Source organism: Cyprinodon variegatus, unplaced genomic scaffold (genome assembly GCF_000732505.1).
Source record: "Cyprinodon variegatus isolate N-32 unplaced genomic scaffold, C_variegatus-1.0 Scaffold946, whole genome shotgun sequence".
Taxonomy (NCBI): domain Eukaryota; kingdom Metazoa; phylum Chordata; class Actinopteri; order Cyprinodontiformes; family Cyprinodontidae; genus Cyprinodon; species Cyprinodon variegatus.
The window spans coordinates 169,406-178,588 of NW_015151399.1; positions in this window are offsets into that span (position 1 = coordinate 169,406).

The following is a 9,183-nucleotide window of genomic DNA, read 5'->3' on the forward strand; positions in this document are numbered from 1 at the left end:
CAATGCAACACTAGAAACGCAATAACTTGTGCAATGTATAATGAGCAATTTACTATTTGATACCCTGTGCAATAACATGTTTCACTATATGTAACACCCAATGCAATAACTATATATATAAATATAAATATCCATCAATATAAATACCCACATAAACACTCAATAACCCTATAAGGATCCTAGCATAAATAAATAAATAAAATTAAAAAAAAGCTGTCATATACGGACGCACTGTATATGTACTTTATATATCCCATGCCCATTTTTCTTCCTTTTGCACAATGTTCTCCCTTAAATATTTGAGCTCAATTCAATTCAAGTCAGTTTATTTATATAGCGCCAATTCACAACACAAGTCATCTCAAGGCACTTTACAGTTCAACCAGATCATACAGTCAAATTGATTCAAAGTTTTCTATATAAGGAAAACCAGTTGATTGCATCGACTCATTGACTCAAATACAATCCCTCACACTAAGCATGCTTGTAGCGACAGTTGAGAGGAAAAACTCAATTTTAACAGGAGGAAACCTCCAGCAGAACCAGGATCAGTGTGAGCCGCCATCTGCTGAGGCCGACTGGGGTTCAAGGAGACAGAAGCAGAGATACAAAAAGCAACTGTAAAAGACGGCCATCGATGTAACCGTTCAATAGCTGATGTAACGAGTACATTTCTCCACTGTGAGATCAATTAAGTCAAACAATCAATCAATCAATCGACCTGACCTTACCAGTATCTCTTTAGCGGTAATTAAAGATTCAAACCTCAGACGTTCTTGCTGTGAGGCAAGAGTGCTAACCACTGCAACACTCTGCAGCCCATTATACTGTAGGAGGCTGTACAGACCTCATTCCAGTGGATCTCACAAACAGTGCTGCTCAGCTTTGGTTTGAGGTGTTCTGTCTTTAGGATGCAGCAGTTTCTGTCTGAGTGTGTTGGTTTTTTTTTTTTTTTATATTTTATTTTCATTTTGAGTTTTCATACATAAACACAAACAAATCTAAACAAACAAATACTAGACCCCCACCCCCACCCTTGCTCACTCAAAAAACAAAACAAAAAAAACACTACAGTACAGTAAGGCTTGTTGGTTTACACATTTATACATATATGGTCCAAACAAGGTTTCCAAATTTTTTGGAAACATTTTGTAGGATTTCCTCAGGTAGTATGTTATTTTTTCTAATGGTGTGCCACTGTTCATTTCTCTGTACCATTTGTTGTGTTTCGAGAAAATCCTTCTGAGTTTCTCAAAAATTTGTGGCATGGAATATGGAATTACAATGTTTTTGTGTCTGTCTGTTTTCTCCTCTGTGTTAGATTATTATTATTATTTTTTTTATTTAACCAGGAAAAAAAATTCCATTGCGATTAAAAAAACTCTTTCAAGGGAGTCCTGACCAAGAGGCAGCAAAGTTATATAATAAATAGAGATATATTACATTAAATGACAGGTAAATATAAAAACATATTGGCAGAACAAGTATGTGTGGGGGTGTGTGTGTGTGTGTGTGTGTGTGTGTGTGTGTGTGTGTGTGTGTGTGTGTGTGTGTGTGTGGTGGGGGGGTGTTGGTGGATAGGTGTGTTGATTAGTTACAGTTTGTGAATGTGCTGGTGTTCAGTCTGTTAGACTGCTACATAAACCTGCTGATGTGGTTTTTTAGATGTAAAGAAAAGGAGACCATGATGAATCATTTCAGAACCTCACCACATATCAACTGAATGACACCTTTAAGATAAAGATATTTTGAGGCTGTTTCATAACTCCTATTTTCAAAATACCTCAGCTTAACATGAAGTAATGTAACATCAGCAAATGATACTGCCTCTACAATACTTTATGGTGATCTTTTGTGTCATCTACACAGTTTTTGGTGACATTTCTTTGGATGCATGCCCCAAAAGTGCCTGTTTAGTCTATTATACCATATTTCAAGAATAGTTCTTGATAAAGGTTCAGACTTGAATCTAAACCTTATGTGACATGTATGTATGTGGTTAAAAAACAGGAAAGGAAGAGGATACAAATCTGGGATAACAAGAGGTTTGCATTAACTTGAGTTGGTCCTAAGTATTTTGTAATTTTATTTCCGTTATTTTATGTAATAGATGAACCCATGTGTACACTCATAGTGTCCATTCAGATTCAGAGGCAATGGAAGTGTTTTGCCTTTTCTATAAACCAGTCATGTCTACCATGCAGTATAACACCTACATGAAAGTGTCCCTGACAGTAAATCCCCATGTGAAGACTAAACTCTTAAAAAGAACAAACAAAAAAATGTAACTTGTAGAGCCTCACAGAAAGAAGCCACAGCTGTCCTGTGGATTTCCTGTGAGACATTTTGTGCTGTTATGACTTCAAAAACACTTTTAAACTTCGTTTTACAGACCTGTCCCAAACACCTAAACTGAAGTTACAACAAAAGTGCTGTGTATGTTAAAGCCACAAACCATGCATATTATTGGGATATTATTGATGCTTTAACAATGCATAATTGTGAAGGTTAAGGAAATAGTGCTTGGTTTTTTTCAATTTTATTTTAGAAATAATATTTAGTAAAATATGGCCTGCATTTATGTTCAGCATCACATATTCTGATCCTCCTAAATAAAAACTAGTGTCACTCATTCTCTTATGTGATATACTAAATTAGAGTCCATCTGCACATAACACCATGTAGGTGAGCCTGCTCTTGATTGTTACTTTAAGACCTAAAGGGTGAACAATCAACCACATAAAGACCAATGAACATACCAGGAAGGTAGGGGATGAGGTTTAGATAAGTTAAAAAGGGGAATTGAGTGATAAAATGAGGGATGCTCTATACTGGAATTTTGACTAATATCCTGTATGACCATATTTTACACCTCAATTAGTCAATAATCAATACCGATTATTTGTTTCCTGGACTTACTTTTAAAGATGCATCCAAACTACCAACAGTTTTACTTCAGCATTTCTTGTGGCAAAAGCATACATTAGTTGGGTTCATGTGACCCTCTAGCAACGCAGGCAAAATTCGCACTTGTTTATCTAAAAAACAGTGCCTTTTCTATCCTTGAGTAATATATTCAAAATAGCTGATATTGAGTTTTCCAGATAATGTCTTCTGATACTAATAAGATGACGATAATCCATTCCATTCATATATAAAATGTTACCCCAAGTTTTGAACATAAAAATTACTTTTTGCAATTCATCTGAAAAGTTTAAAAGTATAGCTCCAAACCTCCCAATAACCTATGATAGGGTGAGCCATGGGAACATTAATAGAATTAGTTCCCATTGGTCCAAATGTTTCTCTGCAGGAGTTGCAGAGATTTCTTGGTTAACAGAGAAGCTGTTAACCATCCAACTGTAGACATGCTCCCCAGAAGTTTGGCGTTCCTGCAAAGGTTGCAGAAAGGATGTTTCTACCAAAATGAAACTAGATCCTTTTTGCATTAAACCACAAGCTTTTTAGGGGGTTCGCCAAAGATATGAAAGGTGATCTGGTCAAAGGAAACTAAAACTGAAATAATAACCCACATGGTAAATGCTATGTAACCAACACTGCACATGGTATCCTGACCTCATACCATGGTGAAGCATGATGCTAGAATGCTTTTCTAGCTACAGGGTAATCTGAGAGGAAAATCTGCAGGAAACTGCAAAAGACTTTAGACTGGGCTAAAAGTTTCTTTTCCAAGAAGAAAATGGTCACAATTGCATAAGAAAAACAATGAAATGGTTTAACTCAGATTCAATTCATATTTCCGGTGATCAGGTTAAATTCTAGCTCTAAATTTAACAAAGGATGAGCAAGACTTAAAGAATATTTCCGGGCAATCTAAGATTAAGTGATTTCTTTACAGATTAGTGCGCAAAACAAGCTATTTCTGAAGTTGGAAGAACAAAAGATGTGCAATCATAATAGCTGTGAAAGATGTTTTAAGATATGAACTCAGAGAGTGCTAAATACAAATGGGTAATACAATTTTTAGATTTATATTCAAAAATAAATAGAAAGAAATACATGATTTTGCTTACTATTTCACAACTAATCTATGTGGATCCATCAAATCGCAAAGGATGCACTGAAATTTCTAGGAATGTAATGAATAGAAATCTAAATAGTGTGAAGAATTTGAAGAGCCATAAAAATAGTTTTCTTTCAAACGATTCACTCCTCTCTGAATATTTAGCCCTGTTATCGACACATGGCACCGTTGGAGTGCATGTAGTGTTTGTTTTTTAAAGACGCCATTCAAAAAAGGTAAACTTTCTGTCTTTTTCTTAGAGCATCTTATCAAAGTCTGATACATTTACCACATTTTGCTCCTCTGCCATTGACAAACTATGTTGCATTTTAGAATATAATATAACTGACTTAATGACTAAAGATTTTATAAACATGGTGTTGGCATTAAGCTAATAATTAGGAAAGAGAAAAAAACGGATGTTCTAAATAAATGTGTTGGTGTGTTTTTAACCATCTTATTATAATCGCATCCCTCATATGTGCAGATGGAAATTTAGGGGGTGTAACAGAGAAGGTCTAAAGTACTTAGTTAATAACATCTGCCTTTTTTCCTTTAGCTTTTTGGCATTTATAGCATGAGGTTTAACACATAAACGAAACTCTCCAAAAGCCACATTCATCATCCTGTCAGCGGTGTACTGCTGCACAAAAAACTGTCACCAATAAATAAAGTTTCCTCAGTGAGTAGTGGTATCCTATTTCTTCTGTCCAGCTGATGTAAATCTCATGCACAACTGATTTTTTTTTTCTTTTTGTTTAAATAAACAGCGAAGCATCTTGTTTTAAAAGAAAATCATAACATTCTGATAAAAATGAAACTTGCCGCTGCCTTTGCATGACTCATTGTTGGTATTTTCCCATGTTGCTCATCCAGATTTTAGTGAAATGTGGCAATACTGCTGCAAATCATCAGCTCAGTGTGTCCCTAAAATGAAATTGTTTAATAATCTACTCAGGAAGCCTGTATTCTTCATTCTCTATTACGATTCTCTTCTGTGCTTGATGACCAGCTTACAATAATCACCTGCAAATAGTTTCATAATTAGAAGAAAAAAAATCAACTTTTAAAATATCATTTTTTTTTAGCAGTAATGCAGATCTAAAGAAACCTTAAACATAATTCATAGAACTAGTTAGGTTCTATTGCAGCTTCTTTACTGAAGCTCTGACTGTAAATTTTAACTAGGATCACAAATGAATATCTATAAAAATGTAACTAAAATAGTAGTTTAAGTGTATTACAAATCTTTGATTTAGAAGATTTAAGATTTTAGCTAGTGATGTTAATGCACACAGTGGGATTTTCATGTCAACTTAATGCATGCAGCTATGGTCACAAGCAATGAAGAGCCCCAACCACAAAAGTCACACCCTACTTTAGGTGCAATACTTTGAGTGCATGGCACTGCAAACATTGCAACAGGCTGTTCTTCAAAAATTCATCAAGAATTAATTTTTAAGCAGACTAGTTGTGTGTCAGAACAAAATAGACAAAATTTCTGCATTAAACATTATGCTTCTGGGGCGTTGAAGTTAAATAAGAGAACTATGGGGCCTCATGTGTGTCTTGTGCTGTGTTTTCAGTTTAAGTGAAGAGTGGAAAATTTCTACTTCTCCACATGTCTTTCTTTTCTTACTTGCTCTCAGAAAAAAAAAAAAGAAAAAGAAAACTGTGAACAGTGGTTTGGATGGATCCCCCACTCAGTTAAAACAATGTTTTACGCTGCCACAAAGGTCATGCCCTCTGTGAATGTACGTAAGTTTTAGCTAGTAGGGACTTCGACAAACACAAAATAAGACCAAAAAATGAAAGAAAATAAAAAGGGGGCATGTTTGTTAGCCTACATATAAAAACACCACACAACAACTTAGGCTTTGGTGTTTGGGAGCTAGTTTTTAACCACCTAGCTTGTGGAATGCCTACAGAGAAATAGGACAGATAAGAATTGTAAAGTAAAGTTTGTGCTAAAAACATTGCAAAATGTTAAAATATTCCAGATGCCCATTTTACATTTTGCACTAAGTTCCCTGAATGGCAGGAATCTTGCAGCTCTGATGTTCTGCTTCAATAAACCTGATTCAATTTTTAGGTTATCATGACTCTGGAGAATGTGGCTGCATGCTGAGGAAGCAATAGGCAGCATTTATTTAACTGAGGTTTGTGGAAGGAGAGATACATCGACAAAACTAGGGGAACATATTTGAGGATCCCTGCTTTAAACCTTAACCCTGGGGCATTGATAGCAGCTGAGAGTTTGGGTTTTTGAACAGCAAATAGGTCATAACCTATATGTTTGACTTCTGCTTAAAAATGTTATGTTACAAGACTTAAATTTAGCATGCTTTATTTTTTCCGGTTTGTTATATATTTTAGATGGCTGGTTTTAACCATTCAAATAAAACTAAACCATGCAACAGCTTTTGAAAAGTAAAATGTATATCTCTGTTTTTTTGTGCATTCCACAGCATCATAAATCTTTTGACATGATCTTTAAAAACAAAGCTATGTTTGTAACATTTTACTGTATAAATGTTGATCTTTTCACAGTAGTTCTGCAGTTTGAATAGTAAAGTGGCGCCACCTGCTGGCCATAGCTCACTGCAGAAAAAAAGCATTACAATTAGCATTATTTACTAATATGTAGCCTATATAATTTGTGAAGAAATTATTATTGTCCCAAAGAGTATTGCAATCCACATACAAATACAAACTTGTACAGACATCACAAATGTAACAAATGTGTGCATTGTAACTCAATATTTTTACTTTTAGACTTCTAAACCTGTTAAATAGTTGGGTTAAATGACTACAGTATTAATGAAGTAGGGGTAAATGTACCCCTATTAACACATGCCTGAATCACTTGAAGTTTAAGTACTAAGATAACACATTCTTGCATAGTTTGCATGTACACAAATCGCTGTTTTTATGCTCCCTCCTCATGGTCTCATTCTCTTAATACTGTTTGACATCCTTTTTGTTTATGAGCTCAGTTTGCTTCAGCTTTGTGTAAAACAAAGTTCACACATTTACAAGTATCTTAACATACTTTCTTTTACGCAGAGCACCATGCCCAAAAATGAATGTTTATATATATATATATATATATATATATATATATATATATATATATATATATATATATATATATATATATTTAAAAAAAAGAAATTATGTTGTTAGGTTAATTTAGATTAGATTAGATTAGATTAGATTAGATTAGATGAGCTTTATTGATCTCACAGGGGAGAAATTCCCTTGTCACATATTGGCATAGAAGTCAAAGAAGGTGCAAACAAGGAGGAAAAGGGTGCATTAAGAATAAACAATATATATACAGTATATCCAGGTATATACAGTATATCAAGATAAATAAGGATTAAGGTGCAAGTGTAATTTGCTTCTATAAATTCCCCTTAGGTATGAGTGTGTTTGTGCATGGATGTTCTTCCTGTAAATGGGTATAGTGTTGTGCAGGGGCATTATTTTTTTCTAAAGTGGAGAGGGCGGGTCTTTTAAAAAATTTGCTTGTACCTCTAATTCATAATTTCAACTCTATTTTTACTTATTTAACAGGTCATAATTTTGTATGTAGCATTTTAATAAGGGTAAAATTACTGTAAAATGTAAATTTGTATAAATATAATGTACATCTACCTATTCCGTGGTAAACTTATTCATCTAAAGGGAAATACACATTTATATTGTCTTCATTATATATTCTAGTCGATCCCAACCTCCACTTTGGGAAACTTTGCCCTACACCAAACAGTGCACTTATGTTAGTAGTATCTTACTAGTATTAAGTTATTTTATATCTTCCTCATAAAACTCACCCAGTTCTGATTAAATGTGTATTTTACATTTTTAAAAATTCAAAAATATTTCATTTCCCTTTGGGATTCATAAAGTATTTTTGAATTGGATCAGTTGTATCAGTTGTACCTCTTCTATAGATGAATTTGCTATGAATCCAAATACTTTTTGGGATGGTCATTGAAATTACATTACAGACGTTAATATGTATTTTCTGTCATTTTTGTGAGGGAGCATCATTGAACAGTTATATATCAGATTGTAAAAGTAATGTAAAAGCAAACAATTGTTGAAAACAACAACTTAAAATAAAATATGAAATGTGATTCAGTGAGGAAGTTCTCTGAGGTTAAAAACTCCAAGAAGGTCTTACAGCAAACTAAGGGGGAATGTTTGGAGGGAAAACCTTAGCTACAATAAGTATGGTGGAGGTTCAGTGATGCTGGGGGCTTACATCTCTCCTAAATCCCATAGTAGCCTTACTATGGCACATTCTAGATTTTGCATACAGATCTTTTAAACTGAAATTTGTGATACACGATTTTCTTCAAGAGGGCAACAATCAAACACAAAAAGAGCTAACCAGATGCTGAATCACTTCACCTTGGTGGCCTTATCTGTTCCCAGACCTAAGGCCCCCACAGAAAATAACAGCAGAATGGTGAAAGACCTTTTCTGCTTGCTCTATAAGTTTGTGAAATACCTTTGGAGCAAAAACATGTTTTTTTCTTAAGCAGCTGTTCTGTTGGTGGATTTTATGCAGATGGTTTTGTGTCAATTATAAACCTATTTACATCAAAATGTTTATTTTGAGCAATTCTTGTAAAAAGAAAAAATGCAATAATAAAAGTTATTCATTATTTCTTGTAATCTATTGCTGATATAAATCACAATCTCCTTCAGAGACACCATACATGCAAAAAGATTGTAAAATACTGGCAACAAACATCCTCTGACAGTGTGTGGTTGTGTGACATTTCTGTGTGTTGGGGGGTATTTTCATACCTATCTTCAACTCTTTGAAGCTGCGTCCCACTGTAACCTCACCACTCGCCCTTTCATCCCTGACTTACTGTACACTCACAACATCGATAACACCCAATTACACATAAGCTCACACTTGGCAGGTCCTGAAAACACACAATTACATGGGCTCCGGACACACATTTTATTAACACTCAATTACACACACGCATGAATCACAGACAAACTGTGCACCAAGACAAACTGATATGTGAGGGACACGGGTTTTTTGCACCTTATAAAATGATTATCTATCTATCTATCTATCTATCTATCTATCTATCTATCTATCTATCTATCTATCTATCTATCTATCT